Genomic DNA, 24,412 nt, shown 5'->3' on the forward strand with positions numbered 1-24,412 from the left:
GTTGTACGGCGGTCAGGGCATGCGTAGATCACACAGTCACGGCGTGATTAGATCACAGATTGCGTAATTGCGGGAAATAACGCGACGCTCTTCACTTGGTGAACTCGGCCCTTGGAGGAATTGGCACTAGAACACCTTCGCATTAGAAATGCATTTAGTATGAATGAACAGTATCAAAAAGGAAATTTAAACGTGTCGTGGCTCGTGGTAGATCTCGTAATCTTGGGATCCTTCAACCGTGTTATCGAGACACCCTAATCCCAGAGTGGAATCGTCTCTCCAAAGGCAAAAAATAATTTATTTTGACGTGATCATGCGAAACATTTGTTGATGAGGAACACTGGCTTGTCGTGATCGATAAACGAAGAAGCGCCGCTTGATGTTCCACAGTTTTGATCTCACATACAACGCCAAGATCCATCTTCTCAAAACTTACACGACACAGGCCCGTGACTCACGCCATCGATTCCAAGCAGACCGCGCGTGGTCGGTATATGAGCGCTGTGTTATTTCCCGTGGCTACGCAATCCGTGATCTAATCACGCCGTGACTGCGCGATCTACGGGATGCCCTGACCTCCTTACAAGATTGACGAATCACTTGATAATACTATTATTAGTTTGATAATTCATATTAATAGCTGTAAATACACTTCATTTCAAAATTTCCCGAGGGCCGAATTCACCAAGTGCCGAGTTTGTGCGGCCGAATTCACCAAGTACTGGGTGCATCGGCAACCATCTTCCCACTTACAGCACGGCCCACTCCTAGGCTTTTTAAGACATGGCTATGCGAATCAGATGGCGAGGAGGAGCCTAGATAAACGGCCAACACTTCGGTAGGAATTATGGAGTCGACGTGTCACGCTCGAACCCGCAATTCATTGGTGTTTAGCTATAATGGAACGTACCAATGCGTTTCCTCGCCATACCTTGTAAAATGAGACCGTAGCATTTGGCATTTCGTGTGGCAATTGACTTTTGTGTGGAAAATTGTGTTCGTTTTAGAACTTATCCGAAACTTTTATTCCGCCATAGATTGTATATGATAAAACAATATCGGAATTGATCCTAAAAGAATTCCAGAGCAACTCACCACAAAGGAGGATTTAAAGAAGTTTGATGGAAAATTGAATGAAAGCAAAAGCCTTTGCAAGAGATGTGGTATGTTGAATCTGTTTTGGTATTTTTAAATAGGCCTACTTCGTTGTGCCGATAGCAGACAGTATATATAAACGTAAGATGTGGAAGCTATCAAGGTGTTTTTAGAAATTCAGTCAGTCAAAGTGGACGATCGTATTGCTTGGATTATATTTAGGCTTATTTTAGCATCTTTGAGATGCAACTCTAAACGTGGACGGTCATGAACAGTAGGGCTCTTCAAAAATGACTTTTTTTCTCAAATCGTACTGGCTACTTGATAAAATTGTTAGGTTACCTAATTTAAGCCTACAAACAAAATATGGTTCAAATCCAGCCAGTATCCGCTTTGCTACAAGAGAAGAAAGTTCCTATTTATTATATAAAAATGAATAATAAAAAATTTGAAGATTTTCTGTTAACCCCATGAAAGTGTTAGGCTGTCTATAGAAACGATGCTCACCAAATTTGGTTCAATTCCAACCAGTGGAAGCGGAGTTATTGCTGTCGAAAAATTTGGATTTTAATAAAATAGTACTTACGGTGAGCACAACTTTAATAAGTAAACAAAGAATCGGTCACCGTAAATACTATTTTATTCAAATCCAAATTTTTCGACGGCAATATCTTCGCTTCCACTGGTTGGAATTGAACCAAATTTGGTGAGCATCGTTTCTATAGACAGCCTAACACTTTCATGGGGTGAACAGAAAATTTTCAAATTTTTATTACCTATTTATTTTTATATAATAAATAGAAACTTTCTTCTGTAGCAAAGCGGTTACTGGCTGGAATTGAACCAAATTTTGTGTTTAGGCTTAAATTAGGTAACCTAACAATATTATCAAGTAGCCAGAACGATTTGAGAAAAAAAGTCATATTTTAAGAGCCCTAATGTCCATGTGAGAGAAACGTTTTAGGGTAGGCCTACTCATATGTCTCGCAGCGTTCTCTACATAATTGTCAATTGTGATACAAACTGTTTGCTTGTATTGGTAAAGCCATCCAACTTCGAATTGTAAAATGTTGGGAGTCTTGATATCAAATTTTTGAAAGGTGCACTTTGAGAAGATTTCGGAATCTGTCAAATTATACAAAAATTTAGCAAATTCTTTGACATATTTCATCTATTTGGGACTCGATCAACGTAAAAGAATTGGTAATCATTTTATACAATGTATTGTATTTGTAGTTGAAGTATAGTAATAATTCTTATGGTTACCGCACTTGTAACGATTCACGGCCATAACTGGAATAATTAGAATGATGTAACTTTCAAATTGTCATGCATTTTGCAACAACATTGTTCTCAATTTTCAAGGTGCTGACCATTCGAGGAAGAATCACCCACCGGGAATTCACGATCCGTAAACGCGGCCGACTGTTTCTCTCCTCAAGCGGAAGCGACAGAGAAGAGGAACGAAGAGAAAAAAGGAGCAGAAATAGCAAGAGTGTGACAAGTCGCGTCCGTTCGCTTTAATGCGTATTTCCATCCGCGAAGTAGTAGGTGGGAAAACTAATGGGCGTTTGGTTAGGGCTTATATAAGGTTGACTCCAGCGCTGTATTTGCTAAATGTTGCTATGAAATAGGGGTGGTGTCATTTGGTATCAATATTGACTATTGAAAGACCATTTGTTAGTGGTCATGGATTTGTTCGGCCAGTATGCAGTAATTTCTGATGGTCACTTCCCGGGCTTCTGTTCTCTAACCCCTCATGATTGTTATTCTGCTTCTAGTAAGACTGTCGATTCTAATGTTTTATCGTATCATTTGTCGGAGGTTTCGCTCGCTTTATTTACAACGTTTTGCTCTCTGCTAGGTCAATTACTGGCTGAGTATCACTACAGCCTAAGAAACTGCACTAATTCTCATTTTAATGTCTTGCTGGTTATCTTGCTGTCAATTCTAATAATTTATTAATGTCTATACCAGTGCCGCCACTCAAATGTTTTGTTCTCTGTACACAATATTGTTAGGTCTTCAGCTTTCCAGGCAGAGTATCATTCCACTTTCTAGACTTGAGTATATATCTCTCCAACTAGCTGCCAAATAACTGATTCATTTGGATTGTTGAATTGATCATTTTGGACAGAATGTGAAGAAATTTTAGTCAAGAATTCTTTTTGTGTTAGTGGCTGTTTTCAAAGAGTGCTGAAGTAGTCATCGTTAATCTTGATAATCAAGTAGAAGTGACGATTGAAGTCAGTTCTCTAGTCATATAATATTAAAAAATATAATAATAAAACTTGAAAACTTGAGTGGAAATAGTTCAGAATCGAATCCATTTTAGTAAGTATGGGCGAAAAAAATGTAGGAGTCATTCGTTAGTCGCTACCTCTGCCATTTTCGCAGTACGAATGTCTTAGCTATTAATCATCATTTTCATTTTATTTCTGCAGGGTGTTGAAAAAAAAAGGCCGCATGCTGGTTATTTAACTGGCTCATCAGAAGATGAAACCTGATGATAAGGACTGTTTTCACTTTCTTTCTAAAGACATTCGTTCGTTTGTTCGTTTTATTTTTTACAACGGCATTATTGCCAATTCGTTTGAAATTAAATTATCACAAATGTGATTAATATGTAGTAAATAATGTGGTGTGTGTACGCAGCCGTGATCAGGTTAAGCCCATAGTGGTAGAAAACAGGTTATTATATCAGGATCTTCTTCTTCTAACGTAGGATCTACATTCTACTCACCATGTTTAAAGGCTGTAGCATCTGCATAATATTTACATTATTGAAGGACATCGAAAAGACGTTGAATTGAGTCGACACAAAATCCCCCTTTCTACGACCTGCCGAGATCTAATATCTACTATATCGGCTCGGCTTTTCTACATCTTTGGTCTGTACTGTGTTTGCTGGGAAACTGTATATTCATTCATGATATCACGATGAAGTGGTTATCGATGGAAAAATATTGCTGCTGGAGGTCTAATTCTTCTTTAGGAGACATGCAGTAACACGAGTGGTCTCAAGAAAACGTGAATTAATTCCACCACCGGCCAAACTTCCAATTGTTTCTTTTTCTCGTTCTTATTCCTTCTGTGTAAGTAGTATCTTGCAGTTCCACTAAAAAGAATTCATGCGTAAGTCGCTATATAAAGCAAAATTCCTAACCTGGATAGTGGACATGACATTATAAAGACTAAGACAAATAGGCTAACAAAAATATAACAGGTTTTGAAGTACCGGTACTGGCACATTGTGTGATGACGGCTCCGCCTTTTACACGACATAGCAGAGATTCATGACTTTATCTCTGTATTGAAGCAAAAGGTTCCTAATTTAAGGTGGCATGTGTGGCAAACAAATCCAGCAGTGGATGAAAACATATCTATGCTATGGCCCGAAAATGACATTACCAAGCCCACAGTTTCAACTCCTCCGCAGCGGAGTATGTGGTCACTGGTCACTATATAAGTCGACAAATATCCCAAAATAGAACAGAGAATGCGGCGAATGAAATATATCAATCATGAAATCTAAGTCATCGAGGGCTGGTGTGCAGAGTCAGATATTCACGGTAACAAATACTATGTAGTACTATATTACCTTTTGAGATGCGTATTCCATTCAGCATTCCTAGGAATCTTCAACGATCGTGTCCACTTTCTTCAAGCACAACAAGCTTCGCTCCACCCTTTGCTCAAATCTCACTAATGGAATGGCCGCTGGCCAGACGACACTCGAACGATTTCGAAATAAATGGTATTCATCCGCTGACACATGACACCAATAATATTTACTGGCCACGTCATAATGTTTGATCTGGGTCGTTTTTTCCATACAGAAACATTTATCATTGCATATAGTCCCTTTTTTCATCTAATTTCGTATAAATTGATATATATTCCATGTGTTGTTCACTACTTACTGTACTTTCCTAACCAGACGCTGCTTGTGATGTCACAGTTGTGCGTTGGTTGTTTACTACGAATCTCAGAAAAAGCAGTCACCTAATGTAACCTATTACAGGTCGCCTTGTCCGCCATTAACAAATGGTCAGCTGAGCATGCGGTGCTGATATTTCTAGTTTCCCCGAGCAATATTATACATCCTGAAATAATTTTCTAACTTATCAGCCTTATCCGTGACAACGAATGTAGCCAGCGAGACTGGCCGTACAGCCATTGCCTTATAATATAATATGGCTACGGTGTACCACATTACCTACGATTGTCAGTTATTTCTTGTACCCTACTAAGCTTAAATTGATACTAGGGCCAACAATTTCGGTATGACAGACCCCAGTCTCGCAAACGAGGTTCAATCAGGTCAAATCACCTCTAGAATGATATATCAGTAACATTCAGTTCTGCGTATACATTGGCTGCAGCGATTTTGAAGCTAATCAATTTTGCCAATAGCCCGGTAAAGTGCAGTAACGAGTAACTGTTAGTAATTTTGCGAAGAAATTCTGGTAACTTACTTTACAGCTATATTAAGGTAATATTACATATCAAAATGTAAAATGACAAGCTACGCACAGTAATTGGCTGCGACCGGTAATTCGTGGTAAAATTTACAGAGATTTCCCAGTAAATCTACCAGAATTTTTACAGTGCAGAGGATCGGATATTTATATGCTATTGTGTGATAATGGAATGTTCAACGAAAGACAAGATGAAGCGAGGATAGTGATGAGTAACGATTTGAACTTGCGGTATAGTACTAATAACGCAACTATCTTAAATATTGTATATTTCTCTATCTAGCTTATGGAATATTAATGCTATCGACTTCGGTATAACGGATGCGATACAGGTAGCTCCACAATACGCTCATTCACAGATATGATACAGAAGGTTTCTGAGAAGATATAATATTTGTAAATCGGTGAGCTTGTGTGGCGTTTGCTCAGGTCGATCAGTCAGTAATCAGAACTACTTATAATGACTTGTTGAGGATATTCAAGGCTGAAATACTGTTCAAGGCCTGCCTTATACTACGGAGGAATACACGCTATACAGCAATGAGTCCCAACTGAGCGCCGCAAGACTTTATCCAGGGTTTCGTGATGACATTTGAATGTTGCTACAATTTCAACGGTTCCTTGTTATTTTGAATAATAATAATAGAAGTAACTCTTCGGAATCTTGATTTCTTTATGTTATTTTGAAAAGTATAGGTACTATATTCGTGATTTACTCAATAATATCAGGATTAAGTTTCGATTTGAACTTTCCGGTGTAGCTGGTGAATATCCCTGTGTCCTTTTGCCATCTAAGATCATATCCGGGCTAAGGCGGTTTTTCCTTTGTATTGTCAATCAATCAGGGATATCGCAATAAATTGGCAATGCGAGATAGATGGGTATTGCAACATCAAAATTTGACCGCGGTTTGATAAGTCTGCAGAGTCAACACAATCTGCGCACCTTTAACTTTGTTAATCGACTACATGGTCCCTTACATCAGGCCAATTTTCTTCAATTTTATTCCGTACTGCGGACTTAGAGCACTGACCACTTCTAGGCTTTTATAAGACACTATGCTTACACGGATGAGATGGCGAGGAAGAGCCTAGGTAAACCTCCAACACTTGGGTCGGAATCCTGGAATCGACTCTGGTCGGACTCGAGCCCGCAACCCATTGGTGTTTCAGCTGTGGATTATACCACTATTCGCTATCTCTAAACGCAGTATGATTTAGTAATTCTCTTTAAGTTGGGCGTTTGTAGCATTTTGAAGTAATTACGGCGCTACGAAGTTTTGTATGGCGCCTTCAACAAAATAACTTCAGCAACCGCTGCTACACAGCGTATAAGGTCGGGATTCAACTGATAAATACATCAGTAATTAGGAATTGGGACATAATATAAGAGCGAAAAGGGTGAACATATAGTTTGTTGTGAGAAATCGGTAAACTATGATATATGACCTTCTGGCAAACAAATCACCTATTTTATGAAAACGAAATATCGCGAACGTTTCACATCTGTGGAAATCTTCACAAACGGCGTTTCAACATATTTAACACTCAAATCACGGTTTTGAATCTGTGAATGCACTAAAATGGGGTGACATGTGACGCACGAATGGCTGGTATTTTTTTGCTGCGGAATAACGAAGTTGTCGAGAGAAAATCACACGAATTTCCGAAAGCGTATATTGGTGAGCGAGTCGTTGAATGTCATTTTTGGGTCATATAATCCAACCGATTTTCCACACAAACTGATCGCTTCCTGAATATTTCTATACCGTCCTACACGCATTTATCAAAAGCGTATCGATAGACGATTCGTTGAATTTAATATCTGTGTATATTTTTCTAGCCTATATAATGCAGGGATTCCGAAGCTGGGCATCGCGACCCCAATAGGGCCGTTTGCCTATTCCCTGGGGTCGCGAGACGAAATTAAATTACAATGACGATTACAAGGAATGCCAACCCAGTAAACAATGTATCAGATCAGTCGAAGCGCCATTCTAAAGCGCCGCCTCCTTTAACGTAAGGTTGGTGTCTGGCCATCACTATGAAGAATAAAGTATATTACCGTATAATGCAGTGTAATACATACACACACTTGCTCAGCGCGGACGAATAACTTATAAATGGTTATTTCTATTTCGCGTAACTTAGCTATACTTCGATTGGATATAGATAGCAATCGTTCCAGATGACCTATAGGCCTACGTTGCTATATACTTGATTACACGTCTTAGTCTAAGGACGGAGGATGACGAACTGTTATTACTGTGTAGCCTACATATAGTCGCCAGCTTCGCACATCGGCCGTGAGCAGGTTTGGGCGAAGGTGCCGACTATTTATGCAGTAGCCAGAACGCAAAATCTAGAGCTCTGGAACCCCTGCTCTAATGCCATCTAATCCAGTCAATTACATACAAACGAATCATATATAGGAATTTCATACCTGCAACGTTTAGGTGGGAATTTTAATTGATATTATATTACTGAATATCGCCAAAGGCATTAGGCCTCTAAAAGTGTTGTCGGAGTCGATTTAGATAACCATCTCATACCATGATTCCGACTATACGTTAAATCACGATTACATTGACGTCGTAAATTTTAAATCATTTCGAATACGAGATAGTGATAAATCGATTATGGTATAATGTCTAGTGGAAGCTGATACGCAACATATGAGACTGAAAATTCCTTGTATGTGAATTTCTGCCATTGATATCTTACATCAACCCTGCCGCAAAATATATCATTCGATTGGCACGTCTGCATAACAGTCCCACATCACAGTTTTCTTTTTGACGCACTCAGGACCGGCATTTCATTATCTGCGAACAAGGCGGTCGTAAGAAAAATTGCTTCCTGTGATATGCCTTATCAATAATGCAGCATACGATGCAGTTTTGAGTTTACGACATCGCTTAGCATATAGAGTCGCAAAGACACCGCCTTGGAATTTGACCGTGATGAAACAGCGTATGATGAAGGCATATGCTATTTGATACAGTAATATGCGTTCGTGAAGATGCTAGCTTTATGACAGGAAATATATGATAATCATAGATACGGTAGTTATTGGGTATAGTATGGAATAATCGAATATTAAGTGATAATTTGACACATATCGGGATGGTAGGGTACCTGTATTTTGAAGATGGGTTCGAATTCTCCCGCGGCTAAGCAAAGTATTGTGCATCGCAGGTTGGTGGATTGCTTCATTTTGTTGGGAGTGTTTCACACACAGAAATAATGTGGAAACGTGTGGGGTAGGAAGAAGCTTTGTTACCGCTTAATTACGTCTAGATGTTAAGACACGAAGGTGTTGGGGTTTATAGTTCATGACAGTAGTTCCTACCGACAAGATAGCGTAATGGTTAAGCGTCCGGCTTCTTGATCGGTAGGTCGTGGGTTCGATTCCCGGCCGGGTCAGACCAAAGACCTGTTTAGTAACACTGGTATCCATGGCTTCCCTGCTTGGCGTTCATGCATTACTGGGATACCATGGAGGGGTGACCCATGACTTAGAAAGCCGTAAAGGCTATATCTGCACTTCCTTCTCTAGCGGCATATGCACATCATGCACTCATGGTATGCATATGCGCAGATCGTGTGTATGTGTAGTATCTTGAGTCGGTGTATGTGCCGCAGAAACATCAAGGACGAAAATAAACTACGTCCTGTCCTAACCAGGATTCGAAGGAATCGCTGAGTCAGATTCGGGGGTTCGCCTGAGGTCACCCGCCTCATTCAGGAAAAGTCACGCAACGATAATTTTCAGCAAACATTCATTGAACCTTAGCGTTAAGTCTGAAAATCAGGTTTCGGTGTTTTTTGTCATTAAACTCTGTTCCCGGTGTTATACATGGGTCATATGGAGAACCAGTATACTATGGCATCTATTAGATCAGCAATGTGGGGATTCGTGGTTTCGGGATACGCTGAAGTTCTGCAGAGTATAGTGTAAGGGTTCGTCAGATAAATCAGGCTCAAGTAACAATGGCTTAGAAACAATTGTACAGTTGCTACATTAGGTTTAGTGTTCTGCCGATGTGATGTGGTAGTGGGAGTGTGTGCGTTTTTTTTACACGTAATTTTACGCTTGTCGAATTTCCTGTCGTGAATCGTACATCATGGTGCAATGGGTGTGGGAGTATTTCAATAGGCCTTTCTTAATTCTGACGGGGAGTAGTTTATCAGGGGTACTCTGTGCGCCCCCTGTGGCAGGTACACTAGAGTAAGTGTAAACAAGAAGGTGTTAACTTTTATTAGGAGTAAGAATTTGCAGTGTTTTAATCAATTAAAGGTGAGATTCCTCGAGCGTCCCACAGTTATAGAGGACCCCAACTATACTATACTATACTATAAAGTTTAGAAAATCACGCAGAAGACTCTTTTGAAACAGAATACAGCAACAGCACTATATTTAGGGTTAATAGATTAGTCATAGTTACAGATTTTCACGAATATCATGTACATAAATAAACTCCAGTCATGTACATAAGTATTTACCTAGATACTCAAATAACGTGGCATTAATTCAATCAGTTTTACGTCGACAACATATTCTAAATTTGAAATAATCAGTTGGAATATAATATTATATATATATTCCAAATCAAAATTGTTTTTTTTTGTAAGATTTTCGCCTGTAAGCTATTTAGTGCAGTTTCTTGAAAGGTTTCGGCAATGGTCTGACATAATATGTTCAGTTTCTCATCTTATATGTCCTGATATCTTTCTTTTGTGGTAGAGCCTCTCTCCTTGCTAATCAACAAGATGACCAGAAAATATATCAAGATTTCTGAACAGGGAGTGAACTTTTATTTTCATGTTTGTGAATTAAAATAGCGCGTAATAGCGCGGAAAATTTTGGATAAAGATGCATAAATTTTCAAAAAATACTCTATAAGTTATGGTAATTCACAAAATAATTTTGGGCCCCTTCGAGCTCGGCTCCCCTCAATTGCGGCGGGGGGGGCGGCAGTTACGGCCCTGACTATAGGACTACCAATTATGCTGCTTTTAGCCGACTAAGCAGTATGCATTTCGGCGTATTCAACCGTGAGTCAAGTGTTGCACATCTAGTTTTCACAGGGTTACCATACGTCCTCTTTAAGATGATTTGTCCTCTTTTTTGATTTTTTTAAAGTGTACTCGGAGGACGCCCAAATGTCTTCTTTTTTGAGGATTTTGGTTACATATAGGGAAAAATTCGACTGGTATACAATTAAGTCAGTGCTTTTCAACCTTTTTGAACTCCATTCGCACTTTTTTTTTTAAATAATTTCATTCGCACCAGTCAGCCGAAATTTAGTACCCGAAAAGAAAATGAAGAAACTTCTCACTTTTGTATTCGTAGAGCTTCTTGGAGGTACAGAGCTTCATTATTTTGCATTCAACGTATCGTATTATTGATGAATCAAGCACTAAAATCACTGCAGTAGAAAAATCACAGATATCGCACTCCTGTTGTTCTCAAGAAGTTCGTTGCATTTTTCGGGGGTATCGCGCAGTGGTTTCCTTCGAAGCTTAAAAGGCGAACCCAAGAACATTATTCACTCGCAACAATATCACTTTGCCATTAAATTCACATGTTAAGTCATCGCGATGTGAATGTGTTCGCACTTGGAACGCACAAAATAGTGAAACTGCACTTGAATCGTAGCATCAGTGTAGCGACTAGCACCTTTGGTTCATTTTCCGACAACATTCGAAAAGATGCTTCGCGTACTAAGGTATGTTAGCCGATTGGATGGTTCGGTGTGCCTTGAAATGAGAAATGCATTGCTCTACAAACCAACACGATCCGAGTAATTGATGACTGTTATTTATGGATAAGCTTAGACTTCATTCACTTCTTATCTATGCAGTACACAAATCAACATATCTTTCAGTAACAACGTTCGGCATCCTTGTGCTGTCAAAGTCAACACTTGCGTCTTCTTGAATAATTATTACTGACATAAGATTCATGATTAACACACAGCTATATCTGCCCGGGTAGCCAACTGCGGGATGGCTCTTAGGTCAATCGTACAATATTGGAAAACTGACTGAAATAATACCAAATTATCGTTACTATCCCACATATCCTTATACATAAAGAGTAATAAGGTCCAACCGTCTAATTAAGCATAAATTAGGCTGCAGAAGGAATATCGTATGACTTTTTTGAAGAGCCCTACTGCTCAGTGCTCATCTGCTCAAGCTAAATCGGTAGAGTGCATCGGAATCGCAATATTACATAGTTTGTAGTACAAAGGCGGTACGAACACGAACTAGGCAAACTTTTCCAATGGATCAGCAAGCTTACTGGCATCACCAAAATGTTATATATAGGCCCATGCCTTTACGATCTAGACTTGGCCTGAGATCACCAGTCTAAGAACAGGAAAGCGTGTTTATTGTCTAAGCCTAAATGGTGGAGTTCGCATTACAAACAGGCCATTGCACTGGTCAGTAGATAAGCTGCCCAGTGACCTAATAATTCGACGTGATGCAAGATAAATATTCATTGGACGTGAGACACTAATGTGCTAACACTAATTTTATTTCTAACAGCCTCTAAACAACACTTGCTATATTATTATTATTATTAATATTTGAATAGTGGCGCTTATAACCGGTTAGGTCTTTTGCACCACGTACGAGATGACTAGCGGAAACAATATTTCACAGATATTTAGCACACGACAGAACAAATTCCACCACCGGGGTTACCAGTTGAGGAGACGTGAGAACATTCTCAAGTGAAAATACGATGCCGTAATAGTTGCACGATTCAACTAGAAATCGGCGGTGAAAACCAAATCGAGAACAATATAATATAAAATGCGATACTGTTTCTGGAGTGCCGCATGCTCCACAATTGGGGGTATCCGAGCAGTTGATACGGTATAAATGCGAGTTCAGGAGACAATGACCCGTCCTCAGACGGAATAAGATACGGTCGTATACTCGAATGGATGCTTGAGGTGGTAATACGAAAATTGATTCCACAAACTGTTTATAGTGGGAGCCTCTGGTATCGGATTGATACTCAGTGTTCCACGCCCTTTCGCAGTGATAGCGGACAAGTGCTTTAACGTCTTTCTGAGGGACAGGGTAACGCGCAGTTGTTATTTTCTGTATCGCTTGTTTTGCTTGCTCGTCGGCGTATTCGTTTCCAGGTATCCCCGCGTGTCCTGGTATCCATACAAATTTGACGCTGGCACCTATTTCCGTAATGCGCACGTGTAGCGAGAAAATTTCTGCAAGGAATCCATCGATTGGTCTAGAAGGGCAAGAACTTATTAATTTTAGAGCACTCAAGCAATCAGAAAGAATCACGTATCTCGACGGTGCATTCTGTTCTAATATCCAACGCAACGCAATAGATATGGCCAAAAGCTCGACAGTGAAAATAGACAGTTCACTAGGGCATCGTTCTGATAAAATGGTTTTATGGGATGGAATCCACACTGCTAGCCCACAGCCACCACGCGATTTTGAACCATCAGTGTATACGGGAATCAAATCTGCACAGCTTTCCAAGACATAGTCTAGGCAAACATGCATCGAATTCGGTTTCGCGTGTCTATCAATTTCAGTGGAGAGATGCCACTCTACGTGCGGCCGATGAATGATCCACGGAGGACTGTCGAGTACCTCACGCGTATCCAACGAGATTTCTCTGAAAAATGATTTAGTGACCGTGTTGAATGAATTCAATCTGTCGTTCATGAGATAATATATTTCATGCCAGGAATCTTCGGTTAGGCAACGAGACGGGTGGGCAGAACACTTACTCAATAGATGACTGCGATAGGTATAACAGAGGTATTGATGTCTAATATGAAAGGGCATTTCGTGGCATTCAGCTTGCAGCGTACATATGGGTGTACTGCGCATTGCTCCACAGCAGATGCGTAGAGCCATGTTCTGCATACTGCGTATTTGTTCAAGGTAGCGGTTTGGGGCGAAACCATAAGCTGGTAGTGCGTAATCTGTTACTGAGCGAATGGTAGCTCTGTATATAGAAAGGAGTGACTTTCTGGAGGCATCCCACGACGTTCCTGTAAGAAGTCGAAGGATATTCAGCCGCTTGGAGCATTTTGAAATGATATGGTCGACATGATGTTTGTAGGATAAGGATGTGTCGAAAACGACTCCAAGATATTTGTACGACTGAACGAATTGAAGTTCCACGCCGCCCACGCTAAGCGAGAGCGGACTGATTTTACGTTTCCGAGTGAACAAGATGGCGGCTGACTTACTCATCGATACGTTGAATCCCCATTTCGTACACCAATCATGCACGCGGTTCAGAGATGATTGCGTCGAAGTGAGAAGTGACTCGATGGATGTGGTCCACTTTCCCACATCGCGAAATCGTCAGCAAAAAGTGCCTGCTGTTCGCACTGTACGCTCGACGGAAGGTCGTTAATCATGACATTAAATAAGAGAGGGCTAATTGTACTCCCTTGAGGAGTACCGTTTTCGAGAACATACGATTTGGATAATGTGCATCCTATCCTTACTCGAAAAGTCCTTTCATCTAGAAAGGCTCGAATCCAAGAGAGCATTTTCCCACATATGCCTAGTTGCGACAATTTATACAATAGCCCGTTCCGCCATAGCATATCGTACGCGCGTTCAATATCTAAAAACACCGCTATCACTGACCTTTGGCTGTTAATAGACTTATATACCGAGTCGTGTAGTCTCAAAATATGATCCAGGGTATTTCTACCCTGTCTAAAACCGCATTGCGAGTTGTCAAATAGTCCGTTTTTCTCTAGATACCATCTCAATCTACTCGCCACCATTGCTTCCATTACTTTGCAGACGTTACTAGTTAGAGAAATTGGCCTGTACGATTCCTGTAATGCTGGGTCCTTTCCTGTTTTGAGTATAGGGACGACCGTTGCATTTTTCCATTCAGGTGGGATAGTAACCTGGTCCCAACTAGCATTATATAAAGAGAGAAGGTGGTTCAAGGCAATAGGGGAAAGATTTTTCAACATTGGCGCGCATATGGTATCCTCACCGGGTGATGTGCTCCGGCGAGAATGTACGGCATCTTTGAGCTCGTCTACTGAAAAGGCGACGTTGTAATCCTTCTTGGCGTCGGTTTGAAACATTACCGCTTGCATCTCGTCCGCCTCGAAGTTTAATCGGAGTTGCGAGAAAGTATCACTGTGATTCTCGTTACTGCTCACCGTAGCAAAGTGAAGACCTAGCCGGTCCGCTTTCGATTTATCGTCGAGCATAGTCAAACTGTTTGAAGATGACGAACTTGATGTGTCGTACGAGCTGCTCCCAGAAATTGACCGGATTACTCTCCAGACTTTTGATAGGTTCGTTTTCCGATCCAATGATCCGCAGAAGCTTTCCCGACTCGCTCGTTTCGCTTGTAGAATAGCTCTACGGCATTCCGCTCGCATTTTTCTGAAGGATACAATATCGTTAAGATTGAACGATCTTTTCATTTTCATGTAGGCCGCCCGTTTACGCCTGATCGCTCGGTTACAAAGATCGCGACACCAGGTAACTGGTTTTTTACCACAGTGTTTTGACCGGGGTATAGACCTTGTCGCTGCTGATACGATCGCATGCCTGATGCCCTCATTAGATCGTTCCACATCATCGGGATAAGTGGATATGATCTCGGAGTCCACGAGTCCGGAAAAGCTACTCCAATCGGCTCTATTTAGATTCCACGAATCTATCGTCACTGAAGTTTTTATTGTCCTAACATTGTAAGAAGTGCGTATCACGAAATGATCACTTCCCAGCAATTGATCGGTAATAGTCGAATGACATTTACTGGCAACATCTGGCGAAGTGATAGTCAGGTCAAGAAGGGACCCCCGTGATCTAGCATTGGATGCCAAGTTTAGGCGGGTAGGTATCGAGGTGTTCAAAAGCACGAAATTATGTTTTCCTATGACATCGTAAAGATGGATACCACGGTTGTTTGTTGTTGTGCTCCAAGATGAGTGGTGTGCGTTGAAGTCGCCGAACACGATGGACTTTGAAGTTAACCCTTCAAGGAACTCCAGGTCACTTGGTTGCAGTTGATGGCTCGGGGATATGTATACGTTACATAATTTCAGACCACCCGCCTGTACTAGAATGGCATCGATTTCTGGTGGAGTCCTAATTCGGTGGCATGATGAATGCAACGAGTTTGTAACAAAGGTTGCTACACCTCCCGAGTGCAGGGTTCGGTCTTTCCTATAAAGGGTATAGCCGTTAAGTCGCGGAGTATATTTACTGATGAGGTGGGTTTCTTGGATTAGAATAATATCCGGTGGTGGTCGGAGAGTGGTGAGATAATGTTTAAATTCGGGTAGTTTTCTATAAATTCCACGGCAGTTCCATTGTAAGAAAGATATCGCGGAAGAGCACTTCATCGGGAAGCCGTTTTGAAGACATTTTTCAGAGTTTGAGGTTCAATGGACATTCCAAGATACTTGGAGGAAGCTTCACTGACAATGTTGAAAACATCATGATCACCAGAACGACAGGCAGATATGGTAATGTTGACTATCTCGGCTATTAGCGCTAAAAGACGGACGGTCTCGAATTGCCCTGTACTATTCAAAGGATTTGCGCAGTTTGGCGTTTTCTCAGCTGGCGTGGATTGCTGTTGATTGCTGTGAACGTTACGGAGGTCACCATCGTTAAGAGCAGGATATGCCGCTTGGTATTCGGATCGCCAGTTCCTACTCGTGCGTCGTGTATTCCGTGGTACTGAACCGACGGTCGGGCTAGGCATCGTATCATTCCCCAAAAGAACAACTTTCTCTGCGAACATTTCTTTTGCTTTTTCGAATGGCACATTAGTCTTTTCTTTTATTGCTAGGATTTTGGCTTCATCCTTATATACGGGACATCCGCCATATGCTGCGCTGTGACACTGGAGACAGTTAACACATTTTTTGTCGTTTTGGCATTGCTCATATTCGTGGTCTCGACTACCGCACTTTGTGCAGCATTTTTTCCCACGGCAGTTGTCGCTGGTGTGTCCGTAACGATTGCACTTATAACAACGTAATGGAGGTGGTTTGTACGGCCTCGTCCGGAAAGATAAGTAACCAATCGATACAGAGCGGGGGTACTGTTCTGACTGGAAGTGGAGCAATACAGACATTGTCTCCACCTTCTTACGTTCGCTATTCATTCTCGTGAGTCTTTTCACGGAACTGACCCCGAATTCCGAGAGATCTCCGTTCAATTCATCATCAGTGAACTCTAGTGGAACACCAGAAATGACGGCGCGACTGCCGTAAGATCGAGCAGGGTATTGTGACGCCCTGATTTCTATATTCGTTTTACCGTCAGTTATTAAGTTGCTGTTAACCAATTTGGTAACCTGCTTGCTGTTATTACAGGTTATTAATAAGTCACCCGAAGGGAAAACCCGGATGGCCTTGTAGGGACCAATTGTTTTATGGAGCCAAGAATTTATCACATTGGGACGATAGTGTTTGAGTTTCCTACCTTCGCCATTTGCGGATAGTACTACCTGTAACGAGGCATCATCTTTACGAGATTCATTAGTGCTGCTAGAACTCTGAGCGTTCGGTGAGGTAGCGCTACTGCCTGAGTATGCGAGGTCACGAATAGATGGTGCGTTATATACAGGAACTGAAGGGATAACTTGGGATGTGGCACAGATCATCGGTTCAGTATTTGCGTCTATAGTATCCGCAACTTCATTCAATGGCACGGTATTGCTAATTTCTCCTGCTGCTGCGTATGATTTTGCCGCTACTTTTGCTCGACCTGGTGAGTCATCACTATCACCACCATCTGCTGAACTGAACGCTTCGGACGACACGCGCTTACCCGCAGAAGGCGGCTTAATTGTGTTCATGAACACTATCTACAGGCGGAAAGTAGTTCCTAACCAAGCCTATTATAGAGAACTCCGTTGCTGCTAAGCGACTGAGTCAAGCGTACTGTTAACCTGCGAGAATTCGTTGATTAGCTCGAGCTATTCTGGAGACGACCGTTCACGACGACGCCTAATCACGAATCGAACACTTGCTATAGATCTAATGTGCTAATTGTTATAGTTGAAGAAACGCTAAATTCTGCTGTTAACCATCATGAAGGTGTGTCAAAATTCCAATATTTTGCATTCAAATATGCCAAATGTCAACACTGGCATCGGGCACTATTACCTACATTCCTACAAGGTATGTGTATGTGTATACAATATCTTATTCCATACACGGTGGATGTTTCCGAGTAACTGATACCGATTCCACTCCTTCTTTTTTTCGATGCAGTGACGTAATCCTCTCGCGCGGAAATATTCTCCCAAACTTTGCAATATACACGCATCGGGAGCGTTCCTCACTTGTGAACTAGAAAAGCCTCGCTACCAACAACTTTTTTGAATTGCTTCCAAGCGACAAAATTTACGGGCTCACTGTACTTAATATCGTGTTAAGTTTATATGAATTATTCCACGTCGGAAAAAGTGAGAAACATTGACAATTTTCATTCGCACTTGATCCGGATTTTTCATTCGCATCATTCGCACCACGCTTGTCATTCGCACTGAAATATTTTTCATTCGCACTCGTGCGAACCGTCACACAGGTTGAAAAGCACTGCATTAAGTCAACACTGTAGGAACGCCACGACCGCTATTTTGGGAGCTGGGCCGGAAAGTTGACTTTGTTTTCAGTCAACCACCTGTTAATGTGAAAGAAAAACTGTATTTTACGGGACTTGAGCCTCTTTTATTTTGAGTCAAGCGAACACGAAGTGGGAAAAATTTACCATTTTCAAGGATTTTCCTCCGGTTTTAAAAGTTATCAATACCTATTTATATCTATAGCTACTGCTCGTCCAACTATAGAAAGTTAGGGCACATTGCATTGAAACAGCAGTGACATAACGTTAGCAGTCTATACTCACAACTTTCCTGCTATTCTATAATTAAAAACTACAGAGGCCCAGCCCAGCAAGAGTATTTTACAAATATTTTTTTTGTCATAAATCGATTTCTTGATATATTTCGGGGGCCGCAAGAAGGCTATCTGGTGGCCGCATGCGGCTCTCGGGGCAGCGCTTGGGAATCACTGAGGAATACCCACTTTGTTGACTCAGCAGGAAATTATACATTTACCAGTCAAAAGAAAGGAGACGCATATAAGTATTGTAGTTAAACCTTCCAGGAACAATTTTTTTAGTTTTATACTCCTCCTCAATCTTGGTAGAATGACCAATCGATACAGGAGGATATGTACTTCCGTTGTGCAAAAGTACAAATTTCTGGCTTGAAAAACTGCTTTTTCGACAAACAAATATTTCGCATCATTTCATGATAATATTGATAGAATGACTGTGAATGACATGAGGGTTCTTCATAGTCAATTAGTTATTAAAATTAGAAAAAAAACACGATTTTCTTCCTACCAAGTGAAATATTTAAGGGTTAATTCAGTAATTTCGGGCTTTTTAAGGGTATGAATATCTTCTGACAAAACAAATGTGATATTCGTAATCAGCAACCTCAAAAACCCCAGAAACGACTCTCAGCTGTTCTGCCTAAAAATTTATTTAATATCGTATGCTGGTTCTCCTTGACGTGAAAATCGCCATGATCAATCATGATCATGACTTTCAAGAAACATAATGTGTCTAGATAACGTTCAGACGTTATAATATAGCACAGTGCTTTTCAGCCTTTTTGAGCTTCATTTGCACTTTTTTTTTGTAAAATAAAATTCATTCGCAACAACTAATCGAAAATTGTTATAACAAAGAAGATGAAGATACTTGACAAAATTTTGTTCGGATGTGCGAAAAATTGGCTACTATGTAGCTTAAGCTATCAAGTGTATCATTAAAAAGGCATCTTTTTTCGCTCGTTTTGATTTCCACACTGTAAAAAATAAAAACCTCGATTTACCGCGAAATGTTTGGAAGCACGGTAGCCAGACATTTCGTGGTAATCTAACATTACCGTTAGTCAATGCAAATTCAACTTACACTCGTCCGGCAATCTCACTTTGCACGCCAGACTGTAATGTTACAGTCCCCTCCGGTATACCCAATCTACATGTTTTCCCGTACATTTGCGACCGAGACTGTCATTTTACCGCCTACCTACCTACCTACCTACCTACCTACCTACCTACCAGAGATGAGCGGATTTGGAATTTCTATGTCCTAATCCAATCCAAATCCGAACCTGCAAATCCAAATCCAAATCCTAATCCATAACTTTTTCATATTCAAGTCCATGTCCAATCCTAATCCGATTCCAACTGGAAACTTAGAAAAAATGCTAATTTATGCAAAGGAGGAATTGGGAAATTTTCTTTCACAACCAACGATTCCCTTGATTCAAGATAACTTAGTAACCATAAGTACATTAATAACTGATCTGAATAAAGTTTGTCGCCATTCGCCACACGACATATCGATCTCCCAGAAAATAGGTAAGTCCAATCCAAATCCTAATCCGTTCTGAAAAAAATGTCTAATCCAAATCCAATCCAAATCCGACAAAATTTCACAAATCCTGTTTTTTCAAAACCTAATCCTAATCCGTGCTCATCTCAGTACCTACCTATACCTACATGCTGTTCCTGTAAATCAGGCTTACATACCAGCTTGTAAATTCACATACATCCATACCTATTGCAAAGCAACCCGATGCTTAAATATTGCAAAATTTTCTTCACACTTCCAAAATGACATTGGAACAAACTGTATATTCATTCATAATATCACGATGAAGTGGTAATCGATGGAAAAGTATTGCTGCTGGAGGTCGAATTCTACTTTAGGAGACATGCAGTAACACGAGTGGTCGCAAGAAAGGGTGAATTAATTCCATCACCGGCCAAACTTCCAATTGTTTCTTTTTCTCTTCCTCATTCCTTCTGTGTAAATAGTATCTTGCAGTTCCACTAAAAAGAATTCATGAGTAAGTCGCTATATAAAGCAAAGTTCCTAACCTAGACATGACATTATAAAGACTACTAAGACAAATAGGCTAACAAAAATATACGGTAACATGTTTTGAAGTACCGGTACTGGTACAATATGTGATGAAGGCTCCACCTTGTACATGATATAGCAGAGATTCATGACTTACTCTATCTAATGTATTGAAGCAAAAGGTTCCTCATTTGATGTGGCATGTGTGCCAAACTAATCCAGCAGTGGATGAAAACATCTCTATGCTATGGCCCGAAACTGACATAAACAAGCTAACAGTTTCAAGTCCTCCGCGGCGGAGTATGTGGTGTCACAGGTCACTCTATAAGTCGACTGATATCCCAAAATAGAACAGAGAATGCGGAGAATGAAATATTTCAATCATGAAATCAAAGTAGTGTGCACATTGCACAGTCACAGATAGTCACGGTAACAAATACTATGTAGTACTGTACCTTATACGATGCGTATCCCATTCAACGTTCCTAGAAATCGTCCACGATCGTGTCCACTTTCTTCAAGCACACGCTTCGCTCCACCCTTAGCTCAAATCTCAATAATGGCCAGACAACGATACGACACTCGAACGATTTCGAAATAAGTCGTATTCATCCGCTGACATGCCACCAATAATATTTGCTGGACACGTTATAATGTTTGACTTAGGTTATTTCTCTTTCATACAGAAACATTTATCATTACATATAGCTCCTTACTTTTCCATCTAATTTCGTATAAATTAATATTTATCCCAAGTGTTGTTCTACAGTTAGTTATCTATAGTTGTTCACTACTTACTGTACTTACTAAACGAGACGCTGCTTGTGATGTCACAGTTGTGCGTTGGCTGTTTACTACGAATCTCAGAAAACCAGTAACGCGTAACGGTAACCTATTGTAATCTATTACAGGTCGCCTGGTCCGCCATTAGCAAATGGTCAACTGAACATGCGGTGCTGGTATTTCTAGTTTCCCGAACAATATTATACATCCTAAACTGATTTTCCAGCTTATCAGCCCTATCCATACCAACGAATGTAACCAGCGAGAACGGTCGTATAGCCATATAGCCTTATAATATAATATAATGGCTAAGGTGTAACCACTTTAGCTACGATTGTCAGTTGTTTCTTGTACCCTACTATGTACTATACTGAAATTGGTACTAGGGCCAACAATTTCCGTATGACAGACCCCAGTATCGCGAACGAGGTTGAATCAAGTCAAATCACCACGAGAATGATATATCAGTAACATTCATTTCCACGTATATATTGGCTGCAGCGATTATAAAGCTAATCAATCTTCCCAATAGCCTGGTAAACTGCAGTTACGAGTAAATGTCGGTAATTTTGCGAAGAAATTCTGGAAACTTGATTTCACAGTTAAACTAAGGTAATATTACATATCAAAATGTAAAATTACGAGCTACGCACAGTTATTGGCTGCGACCGGTAATTCGTTGTAAAATTTACAGAGATTTTCCAGTAAATCTACCAGATTTTTTACAGTGCACTATTTCACTAAAACCCTTCTCGGCCAAACAAGTTTTGTACAAGAACGTCTACTTGTATGACATTTGGAATGCGCATACCACAATTCTACCCAACACAGCTCTACGAAACATGTCTGACGCACGCGATTTCAGATTAGGGTAATTAAATTACTCTGCGTGTCGCAGTTGTACTGTACAATAGGGCTCTTCAAAAATGACTTTTTTCTCAAATCGTACTGGCTACTTGATAAAATTGTTAGGTTGCCGAATTTAAGCCTACACACAAAATTTGGTTCAATTCCAGCCAGTAACCGCTTTGCTACAGGAGAATAAAGTTTCTATATTTATTATATAAAAATGAATAATAAAAAATTTGAAGATTTTCTGTTCACACCATGAAAGTGTTAGGCTGTCTATAGAAACGATCCTCACCAAATTTGGTTCAATTCCAACCTGTAGACACGGATTTATTGCCGTCGAAAAATTTTGATTTGAATAAAATAGTATTTACGGTGAGCATAACTATAATAAATAAACAAAGAATCGGTCACCTTAAATACTATTTTATTCAGATCCAAATTTTTCGACGGCAATATCTCCGCATCCACTAGTTGGAATTGAACCAAATTGAACCAATTGAACAGAAAAATTTCAAAGTTTTTATTACGGACTGGTGCGAACCGTCACACCGGTTCAAAAGCATTGATATGGGACAATAGATTCTTCCGTTTCGTGATAGCGTCTAAACATGGTATGAACATCAACGCGTTACGCTTAGAAGAATGTGCGTCTGGCGTATCCTCGCCCCGTATGTATAATGATGATGCGAAGTCATCTTGTGTTTTGAGTGCATTTCATTCTCCAAGGATCTGTACGAAATCGTGAGTGAACATCCACAGCGTTACGTCGTCGTTATTTTCAGGACCTTGAGCATCATAATTGGTGTCTTTAATATTTCCAATTCAAATATAACGTGGTAGCGATTTTGTGCACCAAGATGTATCACCAGAGAATCGGATATTTATATGCTATTATGTGATAATGGAATGTTCACCGAAAGATAAGATGAAGCAAGGATAGTGATGAGTAACGATTTGAACTTGCGGTATAATACTAATAACGCAACTATCCTCAATATTGTATATTTCTCTAGCTATATTATTGCTGTCGCCTTCGGTATGACGAATGCGATATAGATAGCTCCACAACACGCTCATTTACAGATATGATACAGAAAGTTTCTGGAATGATGTGATATTTGTAAATCTATAAGGTTGTGTGGCGTTTGCTCAGGTCGATCGGTCAGTAATTAGAATTAGTTATAATGGTTTCTTGAGGATATTCAGGACTGAAAAACTGTTCAAGACGGCCTGCCTTATACTACGGAGGAATACACGCTATACAGCAATGAGTCCAACTGAGCGCCGCAAGACTTTATCCAGGGTTTCGTGATGACATTTGAGTGTTGCTGCAATTTCATCGGTTTCTTGTTATATTTATTAATAATAATAATATTAATAATAAAGTGAGAAAATGTGGCGATGCAAAATAAACATTGTACCGATAGTCATTGGCGCTACAGGGGTCGCAAGCAAAAAAACTCATGAGAGATATCCGACTGATTCCGGGTAACGTTCGATTCGACATGATCCAAAAAATCACGTTATTGGGCACTGTGCATATTCTTCGGAAGGCGTTGAATGCACCACTGGACTAAAATTATACTAGTGAATCACAGCATCATTTCTGTAATTTCGATTCTTCATTTTCAATCATCTCTACCTCTGCTCTGTAACCCTTGCCAATTCTTCATCTACTGCAATTCTGTAATCTCACTTAGACTCCATGTAGTGCATAGGAATAACAATTTGACTGCATTACTGAAATTTTAAAAAATTTACTCCAATCTCGCCATTTTCCTTTGGGTGCAGGTTGCTCCCCGGATTATGTGTGTTTTGACCAGTTTCTTACTGTAAATAAAGAATATAATAATAGAAGTAACTCTCCGGAATCTTGATTTCTTTATATGTTATTTTGAAAAGTATAGGTACTATATTCCTGATTTACTTAATAATATCTGGATTAAGTTTCGATTTGAACTTTCCGGTGTAGTTGGCGAACATCCCCGTGTCCTTTTGCCATCTAAGATCATATTTCTGCTAACCCGGTTTACGTTTTATTGTTAATCAAGTTGGGATATCGCAATAAATTGACAATGCGAGATGGGTATTGCAATATCAAAATTTCGCCACGGTTTGATAAGTGTGCAAAATCAACAAAATCAGCGCACCATTACCTCCAAACGATTTAGGTACAATCCATTTCGAGCGAGCATGGCTTTGCTGTTGCTGTTGTTTGTGATAATCCTGATGTTTATCGACTACTATGGTCAT

The 24,412-nt window shown here is 40.2% G+C and overlaps 3 long non-coding RNA genes across 4 annotated transcripts; 1 reads left to right on the plus strand and 2 right to left on the minus strand.

Moving 5' to 3' along the window:
* The first annotated feature begins 757 nt into the window (after positions 1 to 757).
* LOC145435075 (uncharacterized) lies at positions 758 to 3,714 on the plus strand. The gene is made up of 3 exons (XR_013913690.1): positions 758 to 1,163; positions 2,461 to 2,646; positions 3,540 to 3,714. It is a non-coding gene; the product is annotated as an uncharacterized LOC145435075 (long non-coding RNA).
* Positions 3,715 to 4,010: 296 nt separating this feature from the next.
* LOC145435080 (uncharacterized) lies at positions 4,011 to 22,034 on the minus strand. 2 transcript variants are annotated; one of them, XR_013913698.1, is made up of 3 exons: positions 21,337 to 22,034; positions 4,697 to 5,027; positions 4,011 to 4,213 (listed from the first exon to the last, which is right to left on the minus strand). It is a non-coding gene; the product is annotated as an uncharacterized LOC145435080 (long non-coding RNA). The 2 variants fall into 2 exon arrangements; XR_013913697.1 differs by lacking the exon at positions 21,337 to 22,034 and having other exon boundaries at positions 4,697 to 5,705.
* LOC145435082 (uncharacterized) lies at positions 19,461 to 21,277 on the minus strand. Its single transcript, XR_013913700.1, has 3 exons — positions 20,980 to 21,277; positions 20,157 to 20,493; positions 19,461 to 19,688 (listed from the first exon to the last, which is right to left on the minus strand). It is a non-coding gene; the product is annotated as an uncharacterized LOC145435082 (long non-coding RNA).
* Positions 22,035 to 24,412: the final 2,378 nt, after the last annotated feature.

This window comes from Botryllus schlosseri, chromosome 3 (assembly GCF_051294905.1).
Source record: "Botryllus schlosseri isolate E-star chromosome 3, Bs_hap1, whole genome shotgun sequence".
Classification (NCBI taxonomy): Eukaryota; Metazoa; Chordata; class Ascidiacea; order Stolidobranchia; family Styelidae; genus Botryllus; species Botryllus schlosseri.